This window comes from Cebus imitator, unplaced genomic scaffold, assembly GCF_001604975.1.
Source record: "Cebus imitator isolate Cc_AM_T3 unplaced genomic scaffold, Cebus_imitator-1.0 Scaffold51, whole genome shotgun sequence".
Classification (NCBI taxonomy): Eukaryota; Metazoa; Chordata; class Mammalia; order Primates; family Cebidae; genus Cebus; species Cebus imitator.
The window spans coordinates 4,600,394-4,609,218 of NW_016107366.1; the positions used below are offsets into that span (position 1 = coordinate 4,600,394).

General features: G+C 43.1%; 1 protein-coding gene across 6 annotated transcripts in view; it reads left to right on the forward strand.

Moving 5' to 3' along the window:
- The first annotated feature begins 1,887 nt into the window (after positions 1 to 1,887).
- PGAP4 (post-GPI attachment to proteins GalNAc transferase 4) overlaps positions 1,888 to 8,825 on the forward strand; it is a 12,705-nt gene continuing 5,767 nt past the window's right edge. The window contains exons 1-2 of one of the 6 annotated variants that reach the window (XM_017527777.2): positions 2,046 to 2,164; positions 3,511 to 3,557. The gene's annotated coding sequence lies outside the window, so the exon portion shown is untranslated. Of the gene's footprint in view, positions 2,165 to 2,309; positions 2,548 to 2,567; positions 3,138 to 3,510; positions 3,558 to 8,825 lie in introns of those variants that run through there. The other 5 variants (XM_017527779.2, XM_017527776.2, XM_017527775.2 and 2 more) reach the window with 5 other exon arrangements.

Here is an 8,825-nt window from a genome sequence, read left to right on the forward strand (position 1 = left end):
CAGGACAATATTAGCCATAGAAAGTACTAGGAAAGTGTTTGATTTTACTATTCAAAATATTTGTCAATACCTGATATAGTATGCATTTATTTATTATCTATTGTCCACCGAAATGTAAGCTCCCTAAAGGCAGATATTTGGTTTTATTCAAAGCTGAATCCCTACTGTCTGGAAAAGCACTATCTCACAGAACTTTCTGTCATGATGAGATGTTCTATAGCTGTGCTGTCTAATACAGTAGTCACTAATCACATGTAGGTACTGAGCATTTAAAATGTGGCTAGTGCTACTGAGGGACCAACTATTATATTTTATTTAATTGTAATTAATTAAAATTGACATAGTTACATGTGACTAGTGACTGTGATATTGGGGGACAGCACAGACATTGCCTGGAACATCATAAATAGGTACCCAACGGATTTTTGTTAAACAATGAATAAATGCCAACCATTTATTGGAAGCTGATATTTTAACAGGTATAATGCTAAGCACTTTATATACATTATCTCATGTAAACCTCTCAACAAACCTGAGGGAAATATCACCGTTCCCAATATATAGATGAGAACATTGAGGCACAGAGGAGTGAATTTGTCATAGCCAGTAAATAGATTAGATACCAGCACTGAGCCAATGACAGTGAACTGAATTCAACTCAGGTTGGTTATAATTCTGATTTCCAATATCAGAGTATCAGACTCCCAGTCTTTCTCTCAGGAAATGAAACTACCTTCCCAAGCTTCCCTTCTGTGCTATATCCATTTCACATACTACCCAGCCTCACAAATAGACTTTCCAACATTCCTAACAACAAACTCTTTGAGTGAAGGATCCACACCTCATTCTTACTTCATTGTCATCTATAGTGTTGCCACTATGTCAGAATCATTCTTCAGTAAATGCTGGCTGAAACAGTAGAGGATGAATGGAGGCTCAGGTGGATGTCTGTAAGGTTCTAAAGGAAATTAATTTCTAGTATCAATTTTACTTACACAAGAAGAAATCATATGAGCAGCTACTGGCCTTAATGCTTTATCTCGTGCCCACTGAACAGACCTTTTAGAGCAGGTGTTGGCAAATCAGGTAGCATATTTTAAGCTTTGTGGGTCATAAAGTCTCTGTCACAACTATTTAACTCTATCATTCTTGCACGGCAGCAGTCATAGACAATATGTAAATGATGACTCTGTTGCAATAAAACTTTATGATCACCAAATTTTGAATTCATATAATTTTCATATGCCTGAAATAGTCTTCCACTTTTAAACCATGAAATACTGCAAAAACTGTTCTTAGCTTGTGGGCTGTACAAGAACAGGCGGCCTAGACAGGCAAACAGGATCAGAAGCACTGGGTAAGGCCATAAAACTGTGTGGTAGAAACCCACACAGAAGGGAAGGTCCAGGGTGGAACTTAAGAGGCTGTTACTTTTCTTTTAACGTCCCCGTTTTTCCTCCCTCGGATCATTCCATATCTTTTTCCTGTATGCTTCGCCGGGATTATTCTCAATCAATGTGCATACCTTCTCATACCTCCAGCGTTCTCTCTCTCCTCTCTCCTCTCCTCTCTCTCTCTCTCTCCTCTCTCTCTCTCCTCTCTCTCTCTCTCTCTCTCTCTCTCTCTCTCTCTCTCTCTCTCGTGGCCATTTGCATTTAAATTAAGGGTTTGGGGAAGACTGAAAAAGTCAAGACCCAAAGTAATAAACAGCTTTCTCATGGGGCGTTTACACACATTGAGAGATATCGTTCCGTCGGTGTGAATACGTCTCTATGTACCCACCTGATGAAATATAATACTGGCTTCTAGTCCCCTCACAAAAGAAACAGGCTTCCTGTTTGCGTGACTTGGGGGCGACTCCTGCTTTTCCCTGGCTGCCCATTAGTTGGCGCCTTTTGCCGTCCTTTTTCCCCAAGCCGGCTTTGGGGGCCGCGGTCGCTCGGCAGCTCGTGGGTCACATGGCCCGCCTGAGCAAGGGGAGTCCTGCGCCAAAGCTGCTCGGCTGGAGGAGGAGGCGAGGCTCCGGCGCGCACCCAAACCGCGCTGCGCCCGCTGCTTCCCGGCCCCGGCGATGGCGCCTCCACCGGGATGAGCCAGCCAGCCTGGGCGACACCTGAGGCGGCCCTCGGCGCGCGCAGGGGACCGAGCTGACTGCCCCAACCGGGTAGGTTTCCGCTGCGCACCATCTGCCCAGCCCTTTTGGCACGGTGGTCGGAACCCTGGAGAGACACCAGAGCCAGGGGACAAGGATTAGGGGTGGTCACAGCTGGCACAAGGAGGGCGGCTGGGGGTTGGGGAGAGGCATCGCAGAGGGCCTGTGCCTCCGGCGGTGCGCCTCGAGCAGGCGGGCTGCCTAGCGGCCCTGCCCGCACCTCCGACCGCCTCCTGCCAGAGGATTGCTAGGACCCCGAAGGGCGTCCCTCGCGCGGCCGGGGCCCGAGTCAGTGCCGGGATGGAGTGTCGCGGGGGCGCCTCCCTGGCCCTCGCCCGCGCCAGCTGCGCTGACAGGCCAACAGAAGGACACGAGCGGGGCGCGTGCCAGCCTGGGTAAGACCCTCGCCGAGACTAGCAGAGCCGAAGCGCCAAGGGGCCTGGCGCCTAATGGCCGCCCGCAATCAGGGGACCCTCGCGGCTCGTCCACACCTTGGGTTCGCCCGGCGAGCCGAGAGCGCGGCCGCGGTGTTGGGTTTCTGTGGCGACCTCGCAACCAAGGGCTGGGGGTAAGCGACTGGGCAGAGGAGGGCGTCCCTCCCGGCACCAGGAAAAACCAGCAGAAGAGAAGGAGTGCAACGATGAAGACGGGCAGCTCGGCCTACGGGTGGGAAACTGAGGCTCAATTGTGGCAGGGACTGCCCAAGGTCAGCGACAGACACTAAGATTCATGGCCCTGGACATCGTCCCCGATTCTTTTTCCAAGAGGGAGGGTTAAATTAGGTCTACGTGGGTGTGTCTCGCCCTCTTTCAGGCCCTTGGCTCGGGCGTCACCTGTGCCGCACTGCGCTCGCGGTGCCTTGGGGCGTGAGCTCCTGCAGGGTCGTTGTGACCCGCATCCCCCACTCGGCCCACGCTCTCTCCGGGGGACCGCAGGGCGGCTCCAATGATGATCTCACCATGCGGACCATTAGCAACACATGCAAGTGTGTGTCTGTGTGCATGTGTGAGCTTCTCCAAGAAAACTAATCCTTCTAAGGAGAAATAGTTTTTTTTTAAGGGGTGGATTTCTAGAATGCACTGTACTGCATACTTTATGAGATGAGAAGAGAAAACTAACATTATTAGAATTATTAGAATGTCGTAAGGATAACCCTTATTAGAAAACATCCAGGAAACAAAATTCCAAAGGAGAAAATAAAAGAGAAATAAAATATAAATAACTTCAACTTCTAGATGGTTTAGACTGTCTGCATATCTTAAAATTTTCTTTGTGTATACACATTTGAAGTTTTAAGTAAAAAATGTGGACCAAAAATGGTATCTTGCCTTAATTTGCATGTCTTTGATTAGCCATAGGCATTGACACTTTATCCTCTGTGTAGTAGCCTTTTGCATTTCTGTAGGTGAGTTGACTGTTAATTCTTTTGCCCATTTTTCAATTGGAGTATCTTTCTCTTCTTGATTTTTAAGCACTTTATGTGTATTACATATTAAAGTATTAATTCTTTGTCACATGTAGCACTAAAGCGAGTGTTTTATGTTAATTTTTACTAGTCCTAATTCCAAATGATCTTTTGGATACTTTGATCAATTTTTTATTTGGATAGTTATGGGCATATAAATTTGACAAAACTCATCAAAATGTATATTTAAGCAGTGCATTGTATTGTATGTAAACTGTACCTCAATAAAATAGATTTTTAAAAGGCCTAGAAAATTATGATGCTGAATAATGAGAGAGAATCTGCCCAGTCAGCATTAAAAGCTGTTATAAAGCTTTCATAATGAAAATAACGTGGCACTGGCACTACAGTGCAGAGGGCGAGAGATACCAAAATCCACGAACAGATATATATATATATACATATATGTAATTTAATTTATTATAGCTATGGCAACCTGAATCATAAATTAAAAAATGGACTTAACAGATGCCCTGACTGTCATGTTCACCTTCCCAGTGTCTAATGCAAGACTCAGTGTTGAATCAAATACTTAATTATGATTATAAAAGTAATACTCTTTGCAGAAGTGTAGAAAGCAAAACAGGAAATTGCCATAATGTTGTACCCGAGTGTGTCAAGGAATGTGCCACACTCTGAGAATGAATTATGAGTCCTTTATTAAGGCGGCGACCAAGAGTGGCTAACGCCCAAAATTCTCTGGGCCCCGAAGAAAAAGTTAGGTGGTCTTTTATACACTAGTTTTAACAGGAAGGGGAGAACCTAGCAGAAACAAACTTTTCACAGAGGCAGGGCAAGCAAAAAGTTAAAAAGAAAAACTGATACATAAGAAATGAAACAGTGCCAGGTGTGAGGAGTACAGCTGTCATGAAAGACATGCAACTTCTATACGGCGGGCTCTGGGCACTCACTGCAGCTGCATTTTCAGGCTCTGCTGATACCACTTTACTCGGCCTCTTATCAACAAAGGCATTTCTGGGTGCCCAGAGTCAGTCTGACCTTGCTTTATACTATACTTACATACTTAATGGGGAGAAGGTTACTAAAATGAAGAAGCCAAGATGGAGTCTGTTCAGCTCAAAAAGGCTAACATAAAGCCTGAACAGCTTTTAGTCAGGGAAAGGAGAGTTAGTTTTAGCTGGCAAAAAGCAGGGTATCACAATCCCCATACCCTTCATTTCTCCTTTAGTAAATTATACTCCACATTAAAAATAAAATGGTCAGAGCTCTGTACATTTTGCTGTAATTTGCACTGATAGAGTTTGCATTTCTCCCTTCTCGTCTTTGTCTACTTGGGCTGCTGTAACACATCCCTACTGACTAGGTGGCTTAAAGAGCACACACATTCCTCAGAATTCTGGAAGCTAAAAGTTCCAGATCAGGGTGCCAGTGTGGTCAGGTTTTGGTGAGGGCCCTCTTCCTCATTTACGTGTCAGAGAGCAGAGAAGGGAAGTGATCTCTTCTGTCTTTTCTTATAAGGATGATAATAAAGAGCATGCATTCCTGAGGGCTGCACCGTCATAACCTGATTACCTTCCAAAGACCCCATCTCCAAAAACCATCGCATTGGAGATTAGCGTTTATAACACGAATTTTGGCTGGGGAGGAGGAGGACAAACATTCAGTGTATAGCACAAACCTAGCTGAGATTTCTTTTATGTCAACATATTTAAACCTTTCTCTTCTTGACATGTCCACAGCCTACTCTTTTATGATTATCTAAAAATCTGTTCCCTTTGCTAGGCACTTCATTTTCCTGCAGTTCTTCCTTTCTTCCTTCCTCCCTCCTACCTTCTTCCTCTCTTTCTTTCTTCTTTCCTTTTTGTTTTCTTCCTTCCTTCCTTTCTTCCCTTTCTCCCTCCATGCCTCTCCCCTTTTCTGTCTTTTTCTTTCTACTACCAACAAAATAGCAGTGAACATTTCTTATCCATCTTTGGTAGCATGTGTTGGCATTTCTGCAGAGTGCATTCCTAGAAGTAGGATTGCTATGTCAAAGGGGGTGCACATAACAAAATTTTTATAGATACTGCCCCAACATTTCCTCAAAGATTGCACCAATTTATATGCAAATGCCTAGTTGTTGAACTGTGCCACTCTCACTTGAAGTAAATCAAATTCAGATGTTAAATATAGAGATTAATTATGGAGAAAGGATCTCTATTACCAAGTCTTTTCACCTGAGCATTATGTTTGTTTATTAATGACTTTTTAAATACCCTTTGGTAGACTTTTGTAATATGTGTGTATATTCTGCATATTTCTGAAATTTATTTCTATATTTTTTTTAATTTTTTCCCTTTTGACTGGGATCTTTTATTCCATTAATTCATTGGTGATTGCTTACATGAAAGCAATCATAATATTATAATATAGAGATAGATATGTAATGCTTATATATATAGTGTATTCTACTTGCTACGTATATTATATATTATTTTTACATATTCTGGTAGCAACCATGTTTTGAAAATCAATTGCCATCTCTAATGGTTTTGCCGTTGATTTCCCTGGGCTCCAAATTTGTGCAGGCAGTAGTGCATATTGGTTGAGAACGCGGGTTCTGGACACAATCTGCCTGGGTTCAAGTTTTGCCACCCTGCTTAAAATCTTAGTTTTTAAAAGTATAACATGGGCTTAATAGTCATAATTCTCATAGGCTTTTTATGAGGATCAATAGATGAGATGCTTAGAACAGTGTCTGGCACATAAGCACTCAACAAACATTTACAAATAAGTTGATCTCTACACAGTATATGACCAGCTCTTTGATACTACCAATTTTATGACTGAAGACCTGAGACCTATAGAGGTCAAAAGAGCCATTTATTTGCTCAAAAAGCATTGAGTGTCTTCTATGCATAGTTTTGCGCTGGGTCTATAAGGGATACCAAAGATAAATCGGACTGAATCTACTAAAAAGGGATGTAAAAGTCCAATGGGATTATAAGTCAAGAGCCATAAACAAGGCCATGGAAGACAGCAGGCATCATGGGAAAACATGAGCTTTGAAATTTATCCTTGTGCTTGAATTTTCTGCTTAAAAATTGGTAGCATCAGTTTTTTCAACTAAATGGGATTAATTCCATTGCTATTTGAGAGTTGTTTTGTTGAGAAGAAGTAGATGCAAGGGTCTAGCACACACTGGGATGTATAGTATGGCCTTAATAAGTGGCAGTTATAAATAGATACTGAATATTTATAGGTACTCTATAAATAGAGTCTGAAGGAGAAAGTGACAGACGAATGCCCTGGAGGAAAAGTTCATAGAAAGGGACCCAGTACTTGAGGGAAAAAAAGAGGTTATTTCTGGTTGGATAGATCAGGGTTGGCTTTTGGAAGGGGTACCTTTTGAGCTGATCCTTGATGGTTGAGTTAGACAGTGTGAGGAGCAGAAATGTGGCTGGGAAGATAGTTAGAAATGGATTGTGAAGAATCTTGGCAAATAATTTGGACTTTATTCTACAGTCATGGGAGAATCATTGAATAGTTTTACAGAAAAGAATGCCATGTTCTTACTTATGCTTCAGAGTATCATATGGCTGCTGATTAGGTATAACAACACCATCATTTTCACAGTCTCCTATGCTTGACAAAGGGCTATCCTAGCTATTCCCCTTCATCTTCACAATGCCTCTATAAATGAGATATCTTTTATTTTCCTGTTTTGCAGAGAAATAAAATAGGCTCAGAGAGATAAATAATTTTTTATACAAATTAATCAAATTAGTGAGTGCTGGAACAGAACTGGCCCCAGATCTTTTGACTGGTGTTGCTCATTCTGGAGTTCAGAAGCTCTGTTAGGAGCCTGTTGCAATCAGCAGGCTTGGAGGGACTGAGGAGACACTAGAATGTGGCAGGGAGGAAGGCTTGACAAGGGGAAGGCAGGGGGCAAAGAGAGGCATAAAGAGGTCGGATTAGAAAGTGACTGCACGAGGTGAGAAGTTAGAACCAGTGTTTTAGACTGAGGTGCCTGGGAAGTGGTGGTGCCATTCATATAGTGGATTTGGGAAACATAGAACATTCTTGAGCACGCATCCCCTGACTCACACCCTGGTATTTAGTTTAATTTTCAGAAGTTGCACTAAAATGTAAGTGTTGAGTCATCGCTACATTTATTCATCTAAGCCCTAGTGCATGTTCATTTCTCGGAGTCTGTGTCCTTTGCTGTCTTCCTGAGCCCTACACTCTAGACATGGTAACAGGTAGAGAATTCTGTTTAGGGAAGAGTTGTGTTTCAAAGAGCACATGCAAGGCATAGATAAGAACTGGGTATGTATTGTTCTGTAGAGTCGGAGCTGTAATGGTGCGATTGTTATTAGGTCAGCTCCCAGATGTCAATCAGTCCACAGTGTCTCTGGAGTGTGGGCCTCAGCCTGTGACATCATGGGCAACTGAAATTCTGGAAAAAGACAATCAGAATAGTAACACAGACATAGCTCTCTTGTCTCACCCTTATGATTGGACTGGGAGTAAAAAACTCCTTCACCAAACCAGTGGTGAAAAATCCTGTTTTTATATCTGTTCCCCTAAGGCCATTTATCTTTTTGTTTTATTTTATTTATTTATTTATTTATTTATTTATTTATTTTTGAGACAGGGTTTTTCTCTGTCACTCAGGCTGGAGTGCAGTGGTGCAATCACAGCTCACTGCAGCCTCGACCTGCCAGGACTCAGGCCATCCTCCTGCCTCAGTCTCCTGAGTAGCTAGGACTACACGTACATGCTACCACGCCTGGCTAATTTTTGTATCTTTTGTTGAGACTGGGTTTTGCCATGTTGCCCAGGCTGATCTCAAACTCCAAGACTCCAGCCAATCATTCCCCGCCTCAGCCTCCTAAAGTGCTGAGGTTACAGGCTTCCGCTACCGCATCCATCTGGCCATTCTTCTTAAAACCAGGTCAGTAAGGTAAAGTAAATTATAGGTGGCATTGGACACTACAGCCTACTGTGCAGCAATTGGTTAAATCTTTTAAGAAAATATTTTTTTAAAAGTAAACAAGAGCCACCGCGCCCGGCCCTTGTTTACTTTTTAAAAAATATTTTCTTAAAAGATTTAACCAATTGCTGCACAGTAGGCTGTAGTGTCCAAGCTACTTAGGAGGCTGAGGCAGGAGAATTGCCTGAACCCAGGAGACGGAGGTTGCGGTGAGCCGAGATCGCGCCATTGCACTCCAGCCTGGGTAACAAGAGCGAAACTCCGTCTCAAAA